This window comes from Balaenoptera physalus, assembly GCF_965194825.1.
Source record: "Balaenoptera physalus genome assembly, chromosome: 2".
Classification (NCBI taxonomy): Eukaryota; Metazoa; Chordata; class Mammalia; order Artiodactyla; family Balaenopteridae; genus Balaenoptera; species Balaenoptera physalus.
Window position 1 is genome coordinate 25,217,947 of NC_138883.1, and position 20,628 is coordinate 25,238,574.

Below are 20,628 nucleotides of genomic sequence, written 5' to 3' on the forward strand. Positions count from 1 at the left end.
AGAAATAAAAGGAATCCAAATCGGAAAAGAAAAAGTAAAGCTGTCACTGTTTGCAGATGACAAGATACTATACATAGAGAATCCTAAAGATGTTACCAGAAAACTACTAGAGCTAATCAATGAGTTTGGTAAAGTGGCAGGATACAAAATTAATGCACAGAAATCTCTTGAATTCTTATACACTAATGATGAAAAATCTGAAAGAGAAATTAAGGAAACAATCCTATTTACAATTGCAACAAAAAGAATAACATATCTAGGAATAAACCTACCTAAGGAGACAAAAGACCTGTATGCAGAAAACTATAAGACTCTGATGAAAGAAATTAAAGACGATACAAATAGATGGAGAGATATACCATGTTCTTGGATTGGAAGAATCAACATTGTGAAAATGACTATACTACACAAAGCAATCTACAGATTCAATGCAATACCTATCAAGCTACCAAAGGCATTTTTCACAGAACTAGAACAAAAAATTTTACAATTTGTATAGAAACACAAAAGACCCTGAACACCCAAAGCAATCTTGAGAAAGAAAAATGGAGCTGGAGGAATCAGGCTCCCTGACTTCAGACTATGCTACAAAGCTACAGTAATCAAGACAGTATGGTACTGGCACAAAAACAGAAATATAGATCAATGGAACAGGATAGAAAGCCCAGAGATAAACCCACGCACATATGGTCACTTTATTTTTGATAAAGGAGGCAAGAATATACAATGGAGAAAAGACAGTCTTTTCAATAAGTGGTGCCGGGAAAACTGGACAGCTACATGAAAAAGAATGAAATTAGAACACTGCCCAACACCATACACAAAAATAAACTCAAAATGGATTAAAGACCCAAATGTAAGGTCAGACACTATCAAACTCTTAGAGGAAAACATAGGCAGAACACCCTATGACATAAAAACAAGTGAAATTTTGTTATTTGTAGTGAGGTGGATGGACCTAGAGTCTGTCATACAGAGAGAAGTAAGTCAGAAAGAGAAAAACAAATACCGTATGCTAACACATATATATGGAATCTAAAAAAAAAAAAAAAAGGTTCTGAAGAACCTAGGGGCAGGACAGGAATAAAGATGCAGACGTAGAGAATGGACTTGAGGACACAGAGAGGGGGAAGGGTAAGCTGGGACGACGTGAGAGAGTGGCATGGACATATATACACCACCAAATGTAAAATAGATAGCTAGTGGGAAGCAGCCGCATAGCACAGGGAGATCAGCTCCGTGCTTTGCAATGACCTAGAGAGGTGGGATAGGGAGGGTGGGAGGGAAGTGCAAGAGGGAGGGGATATGGGGATATATGTATACATATAACTGATTCACTTTGTTATACAGCAGAAACTAACACAACATTGTAAAGCAATTATACTCCAATAAAGATGTTAAAAAAAAAAAAAAGGAAGAAGACATACTCTCACTAGTCCAATCAACATCATACTGGAAATTGTAGTTAATGTAACTAGGCAAGAAAAAGAAATAAAATACCTACAGATTGGAAAGGAAGAAATAAAAATGTCTTTATTCACAAACATAATTTTCTAAATATACAGTCCTGAGAAATCAACAACAATAACAACAACAGCAAAATTCATAGGAACAGTAAGTGAGTTTAACAAGGTCACAGGCCTCCAGTTCAACATTCAACACACAAAAATCAATCGTAGTTTTTTGTTTGTTTGTTTTTGGCTGTGTTGGGTCTTCATTGCTGTGCGCGGGCTTCCTCCAGTTGTGGCGAGCGGGGGCTACTCTTCGTTGTGGTGTGCGGGCTTCTCATTGTGGTGGCTTCTCTTGTTGCAGAGCACAGGCTCTAGGCACGCGGGCTTCAGTAGTTGTGGCTAGCTGGGTCAGTAGTTGTGGCTCACAGGCTCTAGAGCACAGGCTCAGTAGTTGTGGTGCATGGGCTTTGTTGCTCCACGGCATGTGGGATTTTCCCGACCAGGGCTCAAACCCATTTCCCCTGCATTGGCAGGCAGATTCTTAACCACTGCGCCACCAGGGAAGCCCCAATCATAGTTTTAGACACTAGTAAAAATACATACCTTTTCATATTTCATATTCAAGAAAAATAAAATACTATGTATAAACCTAACAAAATATACATGGGACCTGTGAGTTGAAAAACTACAAAATGCTGATGAAAGAATTCAAATTTGGCCTAAATAAATGACAAAACATACCATGCTCATAGACTGGAAAACTCAGTATAGTAAAGATATTCATTTTTCCCAGAGTGATCTATAGATTCATATAATTTCAATCAAAGTTCCAGCAGGATTTTTTTTTATAGAATTGGGCAAGCTAATTCTAAAATTTATATGGAAAAGGAAAGAAACTAGAATAGTGCTACGGACTGAATGTTTGTGTACCCCTAAAATTCATATGCTGAAACCCTAATCCTCAGTGTGATGGTATTTGGAGATGGAGCTTTGGGGAGGTCATGAGAGTGCAGCCCTCATAATGGAATTACTGCCCTTATAAGAACAGGCAAGAGAGTTTGCTTCCTCTCTCTTTCTTTCATGTGAAGAATGGAGCAAGAAGGCAGCCAACTATGAACTAAGAGGAGGGCTCTCACCAGAACCCAGCCATGTTGACACCCTGATCTCAAACTTCCTACCTCCAGAACTGAAAAATAAATGTTTGTTGTTTAAGTCACTCAGTCTTTGGCATTCTGTTTTAGCAGCCCAAACTGATGAAGACAAATAGCTAAACCAATCTTGGAAAATGAAGAGTAAGGTTGGAGAAGTCACACTACCCGAATTTTAATTCTCTCTATAAAGCTACAGTAGTCAAGACATGGAATTAGCAAAGAAATAGACATGCACATATCAAGGAAACAGAATAGAGTCCAAAAAGCCCCATACAAACATGACCAACTCATTTTTTTTTTTTTTACAAAAGTGCAAAAGCCATTCAATGGGGAAACGACAGTCTTTTCAGCAAATGGTACTGGAACAACTGGACATCCATACATATGCTAAAAAAAAAAACCTGAACTTCAACTTAAATTTCACACCATATACAAAAATTAACTCAACTGGATCATATATCTAAATATAAAATATAAAACTACAAAACTTGTGGAAGACATGGGCAAAATCTTTGAGATCTAAAGTTAGGCAAAACATTCTTAGATATGACACGAAGTGTAATGCATAAAAGAAAAAAACTGAAAATCACATTTCTTCAAAACTAGAAACTTTGGTCTGCAGAAGACACTATTAAGAGAATGAAAAGACAAGCTACAGACTGGAAGAAAATATTTTCAAATCACATGTTCAACAAAGGGCTTGTATCCAGAATATATAAAGAATTCTCAAAACTCAACAACAGGAAAACAAGTAGCACAATTTAAAAATGGGCAAAGGAGTGAAATAAACACTTCACCAAAGAGGATATATGGATGTCAAAAAAACGTTCAACATTATTAACCATTAGGAAAATGCAAATTAAAATCATAGTGACATACCGCTACACACATTAAATGGCTAAAATAAAATTTTAAATACCCAAAATGCCAAGTACTGATTAAAATATGGACTAACTAGAACTCTCCCACCTTGCTGGTAGGAATGCAAAATGGTGTGGCCACTCCAGAAAACAGTTTGGCAATTTCTTATAAAGTTAAACGTTTGGCAATTTCTTATAAAGTTAAATGTACACTTACCATATGACCCAGCAATCCAACTTCTAATTATTTACCCTAAAGAAATGAAAACCCAAGTTCACACAGAAACCTGAAAGCAAATGTTTATAGTGGCTTTATTCATTATTGCTGCAAACTGGAGGCAACGTAACTATCCTTCAAAAGGTGAATGGATAAACAAACTGTGGAACCACCATACAGTGGAATATCAACCACTCAGCAATAAAAATGAACAGATTTTAATACACACAACAATTTGAATGAATCTCTAAGGTATTATGCTGAATGAAAAAGCCAGTTTCAAAAGGTGATCTACTATATGATTCCCTTTATATGACATTCTCGAAAACACAAAACTATAGCGATGGCAAACAGACAAGTGAGTGGCAGGGGTTGGAGGTGAGAAAACAATGTGACTAGAAAGAGCTAGCATGAGGGAGCACTGTTTTAATTATGGTGGTGGTTACATAAATCCATATATGTGTCAAAATTAATAGAATCATATACACACAAAACATTACTTTTACTATATAATAATTTTTAAATAAAATTTTTAAAGTAAATACTAACCTATGAGACAGACAAGCTATACCAACTCGAAGCTAAGAATACATTGTTTTGCAGTCCCTTCCCTGATCCTTGCAAATAGTTTGCAAGATTCTCTCAGGCTGTGAGCTACCACAATACGTTGAGCTTCAGGGTTCAGAAGCCAACCTGGGGCAGATTGCTACCCTATTTGAGAACCCAACTATTGGGTTCTCAAGAATTTTAGCAAATAAATTAATTGGAAGATGATTCTTAGCATTAAATAATGATTCTTCACTTACCAAAAGGTTCCTTTGCAAAGAGAACTGTCTAGTCCCCTTCAGTCTGTATAGATTGCAGACCTAATGGCAAAGAAATAAAAAACCTAAAACAATGGGAACCACTGCTTATTGAACTGAAGTGATGCCTTACACAGTCCTAAAATTAGTAGGTAAAGCAATGAGAAAATTGGATGAAATTTACCAATATTTGAGGTCCACAAAAATTTTAAAATCCAGCCATTGTCTGCAAGATGTATTCAATAGTCGCTTGACCCAGCATGCAACGAATTACAGGCACAGTGGTAGGAGAATCATCATCTAAAGTTTGAATTGTCTTCTCCCCAAAACAGAAAGAGAAAAGTGGAGTCATCTCACTTCTCTGCTCCTTTTCCCAGCCTCTCTCTTTCATCATTATTCCCAAGGAGGAAATATCACAAACCTACTGTCAAGACTCTGCAGAGAAACTGGAGAAGCTTTCAGGCCTCTGTCCAGAAGACCCTCTGACTATCTTATTTAAGTCTCCCATCAAACCATGAAATAGGTACTTATATTGTTTAAGAATGCTTTTGGCTGCAAGGAACAGAATAATCAATTCACAGCAACATTAACAAACAAGGGTTCATTTTTCTCACATGAAACTTGGGCAGTTAGGCTTTGTTTTAGCTGCTCCCTGATGGAGGACCCTGAATAGGTGTCTCCACATTCTCCTGGTCTCTTGGGAGTAAAACTGCTGCCAAAGCCATAGCATTAGTCAACAGATTTCCATTGTAGGAAGCAGGGGGCAGCATGAGCAGGGGGGGTTCCTCCCACCAACCAACTTCATGTCAAGAAGGAAGCAGGTGTCAGACAGAATACAGAGATACTCTTTGTCTGCCTTCTCATATCAGGGAGGGAAAATGTCAGAACCACCCCCAAAATGTTCCCTTTTCATCTCATTGGCCAGAACTGATCACATGTTCACTCTAGGATCAGGACCTGGGCCCACCTCCCCAGAAATCATGGGAAGTGATACCTGAACAAAATTGATATTCTGTTGGCAAGGAAGAAAAGGAGGTAATAAACATTGCCTGCCATGGTACAGTTACTATTTCCTCCTTTTTACAGATGAGAAAACTGTGGCCTAGAAAAGATAAGAGACTTGCCCAAGGTCACCCAGCTGATAAGTGCAGAAGCCAGATTGCAAACCCAAAACTGTCTGGCTGCCAAGCCTGTGCTCTCAACCTCTGTTAGTACCTCTTTGGAATGCAGTTGATGTTGTGATCAATTCCTTCCCTCCCTGAGGCGGCAAGCCAGGAGGGCTAGTAGAGACTGCACTGCTAATGACAACGCAAGTCTTAGAAGAGAGAACAGAGCAAGAGTCCCACTGTGGGTCAGCATCTGGGTCTTCCTGCACCTGCTTACCGGATGGCAGGGGAGAGCATGTCTATGAACTCTCCATCTTCCTGTGGCTCTGTCTTCCTTGGCCTCTCCCCACTGGCCTCCATCTTCCTCTTTGAAGAGGCCCTTAGAAACTATCCAGGGGAACAGAGCTGGGTAAGGGAGCTGGGTTGGAAATTCTGCCAATATATACTCTACTGCAGACTGTATTTATTTCAATGAGAAAACAAATTAGCAGGTAATAAACTGTCCCTCTTTTTCTGTGTTCCTAGTGGGCCCCGAAATTAGCAAGAACCAAATGTCACATTAATTTCACTGCCAGGGACCAGCACTAAGGGTGACATCAGAGTGTGCACTAGCCTGGGTGGAAGGTAGGCACACCTGTGGCCCTGAAGTGGACCAGTGGGGAAAGGGAAGTGGACACTATTCATGAACAGGTCCCATGTCAAATCCTATTGTGTTTTTTTCTGGGCTGTTTCCCAAGAGGAGAGAGCTGGGTCTCTAAAAAGTTAAAGGCATTATGGTTTCGGGCACAGGCACAAATAGATTTCCCAACACTGGTTATGTTCTCAACACACTGCTGGCACCTCCATCCCTGTTTCAGGAGGCCTGGTAGGGAAAGAGCATCTTGTTGTGTTTAAGTAATGGTCTCTCCGTTCCAAAAGAATTTCTGCAACATTATTGAGTGGGACAAGGAAGGATTAGCAAGTCCGCGGATTATCTGAGCAATAAAGATATACTGCCATAGGACTTTTCATTTGGAACTCAGTCTTGGTCAATATCAACATCTTATGGCAAGTCGATAAATCCCGGTATCAACCGCCGTGGAAGAAGTGTCAATGCCTCCTGCCGGCAACTTAGTTTCTGGTGAATCAAGACCTCGAACGAGGCTTTAAATTTGTTGATGCCTTTTTCTGTGGGGTTTGGTTTGTCGCGGCTCACCCAGCCAGATCGATTTGATGCGTCGTGCTGGGGAAGAGGGAAAGGTTTGTGGCTCTCAGAGTATTAGCCAGTTCATTTCACACTGACGCTGTGACAGAGGCCAGGGGAGGGTTTACAGAGGCGGCATTCATCAAGCTGGCTGGTCGTCCACGACATCCCTCAGGCTTGGAGCAGAGAGACAGGGAAGGGGGGCGCTGATGGCTGGCAGTTCCTAGGGAGAATTGTGGCGTTCTTTGAGAGAGGACATGTAGTGAAACGGGGATGGGATCCGGAGGCTCTGATGACTCCCACGCCAGGAAAGGAGCCAGCTCTCAGGAGCTGTTTGGGACTAAGGGCATTTTTCCCTTCCAGGACAGTCTGTGGCAGACTGACTGCAAAAATGGCCCTAATTCTCCATCCTTCCCACACCACTTGCAATGTGACTTGGTAGTTCTTCTCATCAAGAAGTTGAAACTATTTCCCTGTTCTTTAAATCTAGGCTTCCTTGTAAGTTCCTCTGACCAACAGAATGTGGGCAGCAACATATCAGCTCCAAACTAGGCCTCTAGAGGCCTCACCTACTCCCCTCTCCCTCTCCCTCTCCCACTCTCCACAACCCCCCCTTCTCCCTCCCCTGTCATGAGAACACCATCAGCTAGCCTTCTGGAGGGGAGAGAGCATGTGGAGAAGAGCCAAGTCTCCCCAGCTGAGGTCATTCTGAACCAATCAGCCTCCAGCCAACCTGACCACAGATGCTGAGCCCAGCTGAGCCCAGCCCAGATCAGCAGAGCCATAAGCCTGTGAGCAATGATAAATGGTTATTGTTTCAAGTCAGTGAGGTTTCGGGGATGGTTTTTTATGTAGCATTATTATGTCAATAGATAACTGATACATGGTTCATCCAATTGTTTTAGTAACCAAAGCAATGCCCAGGAGAAATCACCCCAGGCCCTGAACTTCAGGGTTCCTGACTCTCTGAGGACCAGACTTCTACAAACTGGTGCTAAAAACCTGAAGTCTGTACACTATGTACATGCAACAACAACCCCACAAAGCCAGTCCATGCCTTCCCCAAAAAAGACTGACAGCCAAAGGCCATACACATTTCCCCAATTTAACTTAATCTTAGGAGTAAATGTAATGATCTCCAAGACAACCAGGCCAGCTCTAGCTCCAGGACGCTGGACAACACTGCTTTTTCCTGGAATGGATAGACAAATACCAGCTAGCCTCCCCCTCCCCACACAGCCTCCCTAAGTCAGTGAAATAGTTTGTGTAAAATGGTAAAATTTCTACTGCTCCTGTAATAAATTACCACAAATTTAGTGTCTTCAACAATATAAATATATTATCTGCTTGTGCTAGAGGTCAGAAGTCGGACATGGGTCTCAGTGAGCTAAAATCAATGTGGTGTCAGGGCTGCCTTCCCTTCTGGAAGTTCTAGGGGAGAATCTGTACCTTATCTTTCCAGCTTCTAGAGGTTGCCCTTATTCCTTGGCTCATGGCCCTTTCCCCCACCTTCAAAGTCAGCAACAATGGATTGAGTCCTTCTCATGTCACGTCTCTCTGACCTAATCTCCTGCCTCCCTATTCTACCTTTAAGGACTCAGGTTATTAAATTGGACAATCCAATAATCCAAGATAATATCATCATCTCAAAATCTTACCCTTAACCATATCTTCAAACTCCCGTTTGCATTATAAAGTAATGTAGTTACAGTTTCCAGGGATTAGGACATGGACATCTTTGGGGGCCATTATTCTGCCTCCCATAATTTCACTGTGATTTTGTATAATAAAGATTGAAAGACAGGAAGCTTTTGTTTTTCTCAGACATCTCCATAGAACTGAGGGGTCTACACCTGGAATTCTATAAAATGGGATCATGTTAGAAAAGAAGGGAGAGATGGAAATGAACCAGGATCGATAGTATCCCCTAATTCATCCACAAAGTTGCAGGGCATCCTACCCTCCATGAAATGGTGATCTCACTACTGAGGAAGCAGTAATTCAAAGGCAGGGTTAGATAGCTTTATTCTACAAGGAACACAGCTCTTCATGATGTCATAACCCTGAACAGAACTGCCAGAAAACTGTTGACACCTCTCGTGGCAATTCCAGAGAGACCATTCAGGAGCCATGGCAGACTCTGAAACCAACGAGGTTCTTTCCCCACTTACTGAACCCTGTGCTAATAGTTGAGGGGTTGCAGAGATGGATCTGAAGAGATTCTGCCTGCAGAAGGATTACAGACTAGAGATTATACAGAACAGGCATTTAAATAAATGACGGTTTCAATTTTTAGAAAGAGAAAAGCATCACAAGAAATAAACAGATAAAATGTGATGAAAGTTCCGAGCAAGAGAAGATGGGAAGAGTGCAGAGTGGATAGGAAGAAGAGGAAGAAAAGAATAATCTGGGAAGACATTTTGGAAAAATTTAAGGAAGCACAATATAAATTAAAGTTAGAAACTTTATGGTTTAAGCTGGGGTAGACAAACTTTTTCTGCAAAGGGGCAAACAGTAAATATTTTAGGCTTTGCCGGTCATATGGTCTCTGTTGCAACTACTTAACTCTTCTGATGTAGTGCAGAAGCAGCTAAGTAAGCATGTGAGCATGGCTGGGTTCCAATGAAACTTTATTTATAAAAAGAGATGGGCCAAATCTGGCAGATCCCCATTTTAAGCCATGCCATAGGCATCCAGTAGCATAATCACGAAAGGATTTATGGAAGATATAATGCTTTGGTTAAGCTTTGGTGAATGGATAGGACTTGAATGTGAAGGAAGAACAATCAAGAAGAAGGTAAAATTAACAATCTTTATGGGATATTGAAGAGACCAAGCCCTTAAGAGTTTCAAACAGAGGATTTTGTATGGGGGAAATACTTGAAACACAACTAGTTTGAGTAGGGGTATTTTATGGAGAGCCTAGATAGGCAAGTAAAGAAGTTTTGATGTAAGACGATGGGAATCAGGGAGCCATTGATAGGCTTTGACCTGGTAAATTATGGCATGCAAATATTTTTCAAATCACTAAGTTCGAGGATTGGCGTCTAGGGCCATACAAGCACACAAAGCAGAGGTCCTGAAGATTGTCCCCACAGGATTAAAAACTCGCCCTTTAATCCCCAGCCAACAACTGGTCATGATGCTACCTGTTTCCACACACAATTGGAGCTGGTCTGCACCTCACACAGAGCTGGGCCCGGATTCCCAGAAGATTCAAGGTGCCCATTAGGGTCTGAGCTTGGTTTCCCCGAAGTACTGGGCGTTTCTGCCTTCCTGTCCTCTGCAAAGAGGGCTCTCCCTCCACCTCTTCCCCTGCTCTCTGCTCTGCCTCCTCCACCCCAGAGTCTCCTTGCTGCTGTGAATCGCATGTTATAACAAATGAGTTACCGAAGGCTCCAACAAGCTGCTCATCGTCATCCCCAGCAGGAGAAAAGCAGCCACGACCTGGAGCTGGGACCTTGTTAGAGTTGGTAATGAGGTGACGGGAAAATATTTATGCCTGATTAGAATCCCTAATGAGCTGCTGACAACGGTGAGCAGAGAAAGGCCAGCTTCTAGCTCTCTCCCCATCCCCTCCCACACCTCTCCCTGCTCCCAAGCAGCGCTCCAGGCAGGAAAGGGTTCTTTGCCGGCAGTTAAAACCATAAAGAACAAACACAAAGCAGCCCCAGAAACTCCCTGTCCATCCCTCTTCTCGCTCTCCCTAGGAGGATATACCTCCATCTTATTCATTTTTCCATGCACACGGACCGCTGCCACCTGCTAACACCCTAACGATGCCACCTGGACCATATATAATTGGTCACAGGTGCCCCATGGGTCCTGGCAAGGTCCTCACTCAGAAAGAAATAGAAATGCAGGAGAATGCAGCATCTGACTAACCACTGGAAACATGAGGCCACAGGCCAAATTCCCACAGCAACCGGTCAGAGCCAATTCTCCAATGCAAAGAATTTTGCTCGCGTTCAATTCAGAGAATATTCTGATATCCCCATTTTCTTCTAGTTGACTGATTTTAGAAAGCATCTGGATTAGTTCCAGGGTGAATTGATTCACCACAATAATGATTTTTAGAAGGAAATTAAAAACACAACATATTTTGGAGGTAGTTCACGGTTCAGTAAAAAATTAATATTTGGGTTCAGTTTGGGATTCAGGTTGTGCTTATGGTCAAGTTCTTGTGTCAGAGGGACTTGAATTTTTAAAGCTTACGAGATATTTATGTAGTCCTGGATTACGAATTCAAAGGAAGAGAAGATATGTTGCTGTAGTAAGAAAAGAAAGTATTCCAGGATTTGGTAAAATCCCCCTTGGGGTGCCTGTGAGTTCTGTTTGTGGGATACAGCCCAGTCTGGCCCCTCTACCGGGCAAGGCAGCTCCCACTCCATTTCTAAGGGACCCCACCACTACCAAGGTCCCTTTGCTGTGCCCATAACAGAAGCAGGCTTTGGCTGTATTCTAAATCACAAAGCATCTGATGTTTTAGCTACCATTAAGCAAATCACACCAGAGCAGTGGTCCTCAAGCTTGGCTGTACATTGTTATCTCCCAGGGAGTTTTAAAAAATGAGGATGTCAGGGTCCACCCTCAGAGATGTTGATTTAATTGGCCTGGAGTATGGCTTGGGTGTTGGGACTTTTAAGTGTGCTTCTAGAGCTGAGAGCTACTGGTCTAGTGTACTGCTTCTTAAACTTCAATGTATATACAGATAGCCTGGGCTCTTGTTAAAATGAGGGTTCTGATTCAATAGGTCTTGGATAGACCTGAGATTCTACATTTCCAACAAGCTCCCATGCTGCTGGTCCTTGGACCACTTTGACTAGAAACGATCTAGCATATCATCCTGAAGTGCTATTATATTTATTAGACACTATATTTGCCAGAACTCAGTCAACCACAATCAGTAGAAATCCAACTCAAACTGGAATAATCGAAAGGAAGAATTCATTGGTACAAATAAATGGGGAAATCCAAGGGTGGGGCTGGCTTTAGGCATGGATATATCCAGGAGCTCAAATTATGTCACTAGGACCTTCTGTTTCTATTTTTGCTTTCCCAGGCTTCCCTGGTGGTGCAGTGGTTAAGAGTCTGCCTGCCAATGCATGGGACATGAGTTCAAGCCCTGGTCTGGGAAGATCCCACATGCTGCGGAGCAACTAGGCCCGTGCGCCACAACTACTGAGACTGCGCTCTAGAGCCCACGAGCCACAGCTACTGAAGCCCGTGTGCCTAGAGCCCGTGCTCCACAACAAGAGAAGCCACCGCAATGAGAAGCCCGCGCGCCTCAATGAAGAGTAGCCCCCGCTCACCGCAACTAGAGAAAGCCCGCGCGCAGCAACGAAGACCCAGTACAGCCAAAAATAAATAAATAAAATAATTTTTTTTTTAAATGTAAAATATTTTTGCTTTCCCTTTAGTGTGCTCCATTTTCAGGCAGGCTCTCTCCATGCGGCATCCAAGACGTTCCAAACAGTTCCAGACTTACCTCATCCACACAGTTAGCAAAGCCAGAGAAAAGAGCATGCCACTGTCTCCTTCACCATCCACACTGGCCCTGAAAGTGACTCATGATCCCCACTGCTGGACAGGGACGGGCAGAGCTCCATAGTTAATAGCCTCACCTGAAACACAGGTATTGGGGAATGACAGTTTCCCAAGGGAGGGATGGAGAGCAAACCACAAAGGAGCTTATGTTCCCCACGAGCACCACAGTTATGTGCCAGAAGCTCTTTGGACGTTCTCTGCCACCTCCCCTGCTCTTGCTGTTGGCTCCCACCCACCATGACTCTTCTCTGCTCTTCACAAATGGGAAGGGCCTCCCTATTCCTCAGCAATCTGTCCCCTATAGAGTCTCCCCAGTCAGATGCTCACAACTGGGTGAACAGAAGCCAAGAAGGAAGCCCTTACCACTCCAGCTTCCTGCATCCCTCCTGACCTCCAGGACCAGAACAGGAAGAGGGCCACAGAACAGACAGTGCTGTAGAGATAGAAAAAGTGTTCAGAGAGCATGTTGAATCCCTCCATTTTACAGATGAGAACGCTGAGGCTCAGGGTGACTGAGTAACTTGTCTGAGAGCACTCAGGCAAAGACTGGCAGAGCCACAACCTAAACGCAGGTTTTCATTTCTGTCAGTCACCAGGAAACCCACCCAAGCTGTCAGAAACAGAGGGACTGGCCGTCAACTAACTCAATATTGGGTTTGTGTTGATGCTAAATGCGCCACTGGCCGGACCCAGTCCACAGCACCGCTCTCCGGGCCTCGGCGTCCGCGGGAGCGGCGACACTGGCAGGGATGCTGCATCCGCGGACGGCCTCACTCCCCGGGACCTCGCCCGCCAGTCTACCAGCCGCCGTGCCCCTGCCCTGGCTGAGGCTGCACCAGCTCTCCCGGCCGTAATGATCCGTGACTGCAGCCAGACTCCCGGGGACGCTCGACCTTCCTTTGCAAACACAAGGGCCTGGGGAGAGAGGGGGAGGGAAGCAGGCGGAGCCTGAGCCTGGCTGGGGGAGCCTCCCCCAACCCTGGCCCCCAGCAGGGCCCCCAGCAGTGCTGCCCCCTGCAGGCACCTGCCCAGGTGAGGCGGGCCAAGGAAGCGGGCAGCAGATAGCGTGTGGGAGAGGACGGACACACGGACACACACACACACACACACACACACACACACACACACACACACAGTCTCGGCCATGACTTCGTCCCAGCCACCCGTCCTGCCAATCCACCGCCCTCCCCAGGTTGGAGGCAGCGGGAAGACTTGCCAACCTCCAGCTACCGTCCCTCATGCTAATCCCCAACTCTGAAAACCCCAGGCTGCTGGCCAGCAAGAAAGCAGAGGGTCCCATGGCAAATTTCTTATGGGAGTGGGGCTACCCCTACCTCCTACAAAGAGGCTGGGAATTGTGGCCAAGAGATGGGGCAGCTCTCAGCTCCAGAGTGGGTTCCAGGGGTGTGCAGTGCAGGGAGAGGCTGCCCAGCCCCTAAACTGTCACAGTCAGGTTGCTTTTACCTTCAAGTTTCCATCACCTCTATCCCGACCTTCACCCATTCTGTCCAGCCATCATTCAGCTAACCCTGTGTGGTTTTCTGCTTTGCACTTCTCACTGCCCAGTGTTATATATTTGTTTGTTGTCTCTCCCTCAGCTGACCCCATTCACTGCTACATACTCAGCACCTACAACGGTACCTGGCCTGCAAAAGACAATAATTGTGATGGACGCCATGATAGCAATTGCCTCAGCTGAAGAGAGCTGCCCTTCCCAGGTTGGCCCACATCCCTGGACTGATGGAGGTCCAGCATCTAGGCCCGACCCAGGACAACTCTGAAGGTCAGGTCTAGCTCCAGAGCGCCCTGTGGGGTTGACTGCGGCTGTGTGGTTCTCCTTTGCCCACTCCTGTGTCTGTTCCCTCCTTTCCACAGGTGTTGGTGCAAGGACACTCCTTACCATCATGCTCGATAAAGTCAGCCTCAGTCTCCGCTTCCCGGGGAGCCAGAGCTCAGCAGTACCTATTTACGGAATGAAAATGGACAGAGAGAGAGGAAAAAAGAAAGAGCTTTGACTTTTTACTGTTGTTCACCATCCATATCCCAAAGGTACCTCAAATCTACCTATCTCTCTCCCCGTCCAATGCCACCACCATAATTAAAGCCACCACTCTCTCTTGTTTGGAGCCCTGTACCTCCTCTGGAACAGACGCTGTGAGGCCCACCCCAGACCCTCTAGCATCCCCTGAATACAGCTGCAGCCGTGGTGGAGGGTTGCCGAGAGGCCGGCAGCTTCCCTCCTCAAGCAGCTCCCCCGCTTTCTCCCAGGGCTTTCTGATAGCACAGCAGCTTGCTCAGCCCAGAGTGTTTGGACAGCCCGGAGTGTTAGGGATCTTATGGCCCCCCCAGGGACACTGCGCAAGAATCACAGATGACTACCCATCCCCACCCCTCGGGAGGACACTGCTGAGGCATATTCCACAAGATTCCTCAGAGGTCCCCAGTGGGATTCAGCCCCTCCATTCACTCCCCCAACTTTATCGGCTTTTCTCTCTTTTCTTCTCAGTTCCCCCCATTCCCTCACTTGTGCTTCCCAAGTAAAAACTAGCAGCACCGGGCTTCCCTGGTGGCGCAGTGGTTGGGAATCTGCCTGCCAATGCAGGGGACACGGGTTCGAGCCCTGGTCTGGGAAGATCCCACATGCCACAGAGCAACTGGGCCCGTGAGCCACTACTACTGAGCCTGTGCTCTAGAGCCCGCGAGCCACAACTACTGAGCCTGCGCGTCTGGAGCCTGTGCTCCGCAACGAGAGGCCACAATAGTGAGAGGCCCGCGCACCGTGATGAAGAGTGGCCCCCGCTTGCCGCAACTGGAGAAAGCCCTCGCACAGAAACGAAGACCCAACATAGCAATCAATCAATCAATCGATCGATAAAATAAATAAATCTTTAAAAAAAAAAAACTAGCAGCACCTAAATCCTTATCTCAGTACCTGCTCTGGGGGGAATCCGAACTGGGTGAGCCTCCTGACTGACTCCTGGACTTCCGCTCTTGCTGCTTTGAGCTTCTAAAGACAGCACTTCAGAGAACCAGCCTTCCAGGTTCCTCCAGGCCACAGGGACTTTGCTGTGTGGCTCAGTCTATTCTTTCACTCAGCAACTCTTTGTTGAGTGCCTACTGCTTCAGACATTGGGGTACACAGCAAACCAAAGTCAAAACTCCTCGCCCTCCTGGAGCTGACATGCCTCCCGCTCCTCCCCCAGTCCCCTCTCACCAGATGCTTGCTTCTCTTGCCTCACTCCTACTTACCATTTAAGTCTCAGCTCAATGTCCCACCCTCAAAGAGATCTTGCCTGCCTGTTCCCTTCCCTGTCGAATTTCTCCCCAAGAACTGCCCTCCCAGAGCCTGTTCCTTTCTTATTACACCTGTCACCAGGCCTGTGTCGTCCACCGTCATGCTCACAAGCACTAGACTATGCCTGCTTCACTCTCACGGTAGCTTCTGCCCTTAGCACTGGGCCTGGCACCTAGTGAATGAATGAATGAACAAATGAATGACCAAGTGGCACCATTGTTGTGAGTGGAGGGTAAGAAGGAAAATGAGAAACTCATCCTCATGGATGGACAGGGAGAGGCAGATAAGGAGAAAAATGTCACAGTCACCAATACTGGTGACTGAGATGACCACAAATTTTGGTGTCCTAGGCCATCAAATGGCAACAAGAATGTCCCTGGGACCCAGAGACAGTGGCAAAGGGGAGAAACAGTGAGATGCAGTAAGGCCAGGCCCCCAAAAACAAACGATTTCTTCCTCTTTCACAATCTCCCAGTCACAGAATGTTAGCAATGGAAGGTGTCTCAGAGACCATCTAGTCTCTCATTTTACAGGTGAGAAAACCAAGACCCAGAGCGGTGCCTTGGTTTAGTGAAGGTCCCACAATCAGTGACAAGCCTCCAAACGCAGAGCTCATTGCTCTTGCTTGTTAAAATCTGAGCCTCAGTGTGGCCCATCCCAGGCTGTAGGCATGGCTTCCCACGCCACTGCCCTCAACGATGCACAGCTCATTGTCCTGTGAGAGACAGCTTCCAGCAAGCAGGGATTTGTAGGATGGTCAAAGCCCTCTCCTTGTAGCCTGGCACTCCCACCTTCCTGCCTCTCACCAAAGGTCTGCTCTGGTTAGACCACCCAGACTCCCGCTTTCTAGAACTCAGGCTTTGGATTCCAACAGCCTCTCTCAGGGTTGACCACGTGCCTTATTCCTGCATGTTCAGGACTCAAAGAAGCTCAGTATCCACAGGATGCTCCAAGCATCCCAGATGTGACTCAGATGGTAAAGGCAAGCCTCCCTGATTGACAGTGTACTATGCTCTGCTTGCTGTCCTAGTGACAAGCTGAATGGTAGACCGTGAATGATGACTAGGAATTGTCCCGACCAAAGTCTTTTTATACTGTCTTCTGTTTGTTAGAAGCATGAGCAAACATACAGAAAAAATAATGGCTCACATTTACTGAAGGTTTATTATGCGCCGAGAGCTATGGTAAGCACTATATTGCTTTTAATACAACAAATCTATAAGGCAGAAACTTTTATTATCAACCCATTTATTTATGAAGAAACTGAGGCTCAGTGAGGTCAAGTGACTTTCCCAAGGCCACACAGCTAATAAGTGATAGAAATGGAGTTCAAGCCCAGTGCATCTGACCCCAAGCCCTCCACTTCCTCCCTCCACCAAACCACTCATTCTTTCCTGGAGAACAACGGGGTCTCAGACACCAAAAGGGAGGCCAATGTAAGCCAGGCACCACTCCATCAGAAAATAGCATCCCAGAGCCAAGCAGTTATCAAAGGACAATAAGGCCTGATGACACACAGGTCGGGAGAAATGGTGACTATTACCACACATGTCACAGAATCGCTACCCTCAGATGACCCCATACTTGCCTCTGAGCCTTGTTCTTGGGCCCAAAGCAAAACTGTGAGGCTTTGGAGCACTCAGCCTCCCTCCTCTACCCCACGCCCTTCCTAGCAGCCCTATCCCACATTCCCCCACCATACACACACACACACACACACACACACACACACACACACACACACACACACAAGCAGGTCCATATCACACCTGGCCAGACTCCACCATTACATAGAGAAGTCGAGAGGGAGTCAGTGAAATGTTATCCTTTGAGAGCATTTGCAGTTTTAAAGTGGATTTAGAAAGAGGCGGTACTGAAACAAAGGAATAGTTGGTTCTCTACCTTAGTGTGTCTCAATCAGTTGTAAGGTAATTTGTTACTAATAACACTGAGACTACTAAAATTTGTGACTTAGCTACTTTTTGGAAAATTTGAGTAAACTCAGTTTCTTCCCTAAAACAACATCACAGTCCCTTGAATTTGAATTTGATATGTATCCTTGAGTGGAAGAGAGAGGATGGCCTGACAGCTAGTTCACTGGTAACTGCATAAAGTCACAACCCATTTTGGACATGGCACAATCCAAGTGAATAATTAGGACCCATGTATTCTTAGTAGGTGTGGCATTTAGAAATTATCATAGTACTTTACTTTCTCCCACCCAATTTTTTTAGACTTTACCAAAACCTGAACACCCAGGAGAGTATATTCCCTGACACGGGAAGAAATGCTGTAGAGAAGCTGCAGGCAGGGGAGGGAGTGCGCTGGGACACAGAGGAAGCCCCAGCAGCTTGTAAAGCACGCCCTGTGTTCATTCAGGAAGGTCTCCAAACCCTGCCTTCTCCGTGCACTCTTCCTCCACCAGGGTGAGAGAGCTCCCCTGCCCTACTCCAGGGCCAGGCGCACCACCTGTCTTAGTCTGCTTGGCTGTCATACGAAATACTATAGACTGTGTGGCTTAAACAACAGAAGTTTATCTCTCACAGTTCTAGAGGCTTGGGGAATCCAAGATCAAGGTGCCAGCAGATTGGCTTCCTGGGGAGAGCTTACTTCCTCTATGTCCTCATATGGTCTTTCCTCAGTGTGTGCAAGCTTCTTCTTCTTATAAGACCACCAATCCCATCATGACTCTAATTATCCCCCAAAGGTCCCATCTTCACATACCATCCCATTGTGAGCTAGAGGCTTCAACATATGAATTTGAGGAGGACACAGATATTGAGTCCATAACACCAGTGATGAGAATGATCAGTATAAGAGATTGGTCCTCAGATGACTGAGGCAAAAGCTGAATCATTTGGGCTTAAAGACTGAAATATAAGACATGATACCATAAGACTCCTAGAAAAGAACGTAAGCAAAACATTCTCTGACATAAATCATACCCATGTTTTCTTAGCTCAGTCTCCCAAGGCAATAGAAAGAAAAACAAAAGTAAATAAATGGGACCTAATCAAACTTATAAGCTTTTGCACAGCAAAAGGAAACCATAAACAAAACTAAAAGACAACCTACAGACTGGGAGAAAAATATTTGCCAATGATGTGACCAACAAGGTCTTAATTTGCAAAATATACAAACAGTTCATACAAGTCAATAACAAAAAAACCAACAACCCAATCTGAAAAATGGGCAGAAGACTTAAATAGACATTTCTACAAAGAAGACATACAGATGGCCAAGAGGCACATGAAAAGACACTCAACATCACTAATTATTAGAGAAATGCAAATCAAAACTACAATGAGATATCACCTCACACCAGTCAGAATGGCCATCATCCAAAATACTACTATATTTAAAATAGATAACCAACAAGGACCTACTGTATAGCACAGGAAACTCTGCTCAATATCTTGTAATAACCTACATGGGAAAAGAATTTGAAAAAGAATAGATACATGTAAATGTATAACTGAATCACTTTGCTGTACACAAGAAACTAACACAGCATTGCTAATCAACTATAATCCAATTAAAAAAAAGTCTACAAATGACAAATGCTGGAGGGAGTGTGCAGAAAAAGTAACCCTCCTACACTGTTGGTGGGAATGTAAATCGGTACAGACACTATGGAGAAGAGTACGGATGTTAGTTAAGAAACCAAAAATAGAGCTGCCATATGATTCAGCAAACCCACTCCTGGGCATATATCCAGAGAAAAACATGGTTTGAAAGGATACATGTACCCCAATGTTCACTGCAGTGCTGTTTACAATAGCCAAGACATGGAAGCAACCTAAATGTCCATCGACAGACAAATGGATGAAGAAGATGTGGTACATATATACAATGGAATATTACTCAGCCATTAAAAAGAATGAAATAATGCCATTTGCAGCAACATGGATGGACCTGGAGATTATCATACTAAGTGAAGTAAATCAGACAGAGAAAGACAAATATCATATGATGTCTCTTATATGCAGAATCTGAAAAAAATGATACAAATGAACTTATTTACAACACAGAAACAGACTCATAGACTTAGAGAAGGAACTTATGGTTACCAGGGGGGAAGGGTAGGGGGTAGGGATAGACTGGGAGTTTGGGATTGACATGTACACACTACTATTTTTAAAATAGATAACCAACAAAGACCTACTGTATAGCACAGGGAACTCTGCTCAATATCCTGTGATAACCTAAATGGGAAAAGAATTTGAAAAAGAATAGATACATGTATATGTATAACTGAATCACTTTGCTGTACACATGAAACTAACACAGCATTGTTAATCAACTATACTCCAATTTAAAAAAAGTCTACAAATGACAAATGCTGGAGGGAGTGTGGAGAAAAGGGAACCCTCCTACACTGTTGGTGGGAATGTAAATTGGTGCAGCCACTGTGGAAAACAGTATGGAGGTTCCTCAAAAAACTAAAAATAGAGTTGCCATATGATCCAGCAATCCCATTCCTGGGCATATATCTGGACAAAACAAAATTTGAAAAGATACATGCACCCCTATGCTCATAGCAGCACTATTTACAAGAGCCAAGACATGGAAACAACCTACAATAGATGTCCATCAACAAATGAACAGATAAAGAAAATGTGGTATATACAATATATACAATGGAATATTACTCAGCCATTTTCAGCAACATGGATGAACCTAGAGATTATCAGACTAAGTGAAGTAAGTCAAAAAGAGAGACAAATACCATATGATATCACTTATATGTGGAATCTAAAATATGACACAAATGAACATATCTACAAAACAAACAGACTCACAGACATAAGAGAACAGCCTTGTGGTTGCCATAGTGGAGGGAGTGTGGGGGAGGGGAGGACTGGGAGTTTGGGGTCAGCAGATGCAGACTATTATGTATAGAATGGATAAACAACAAGGTCTTACTGTACAGCACAGGGAACTATATACAGTATCCTGTGATAAACCATAATGGAAAAGAATATATATATGTATAACTGAATCACTTTGCTGTA

The 20,628-nt window shown here is 44.4% G+C and overlaps 1 long non-coding RNA gene across 2 annotated transcripts; it reads right to left on the reverse strand.

The window, feature by feature from the left end:
• Nucleotides 1-1,507: 1,507 nt before the first annotated feature.
• LOC309655774 lies at nucleotides 1,508-17,315 on the reverse strand. 2 transcript variants are annotated; one of them, XR_014260977.1, is made up of 5 exons: nucleotides 14,219-17,315; nucleotides 8,943-8,997; nucleotides 5,866-5,975; nucleotides 4,486-4,545; nucleotides 1,508-3,715 (listed from the first exon to the last, which is right to left on the reverse strand). It is a non-coding gene; the product is annotated as an uncharacterized lncRNA (long non-coding RNA). The 2 variants fall into 2 exon arrangements; XR_014260976.1 differs by lacking the exon at nucleotides 8,943-8,997 and having other exon boundaries at nucleotides 1,508-5,975; nucleotides 15,251-17,315.
• Between the last annotated feature and the right edge of the window lie 3,313 nt (nucleotides 17,316-20,628).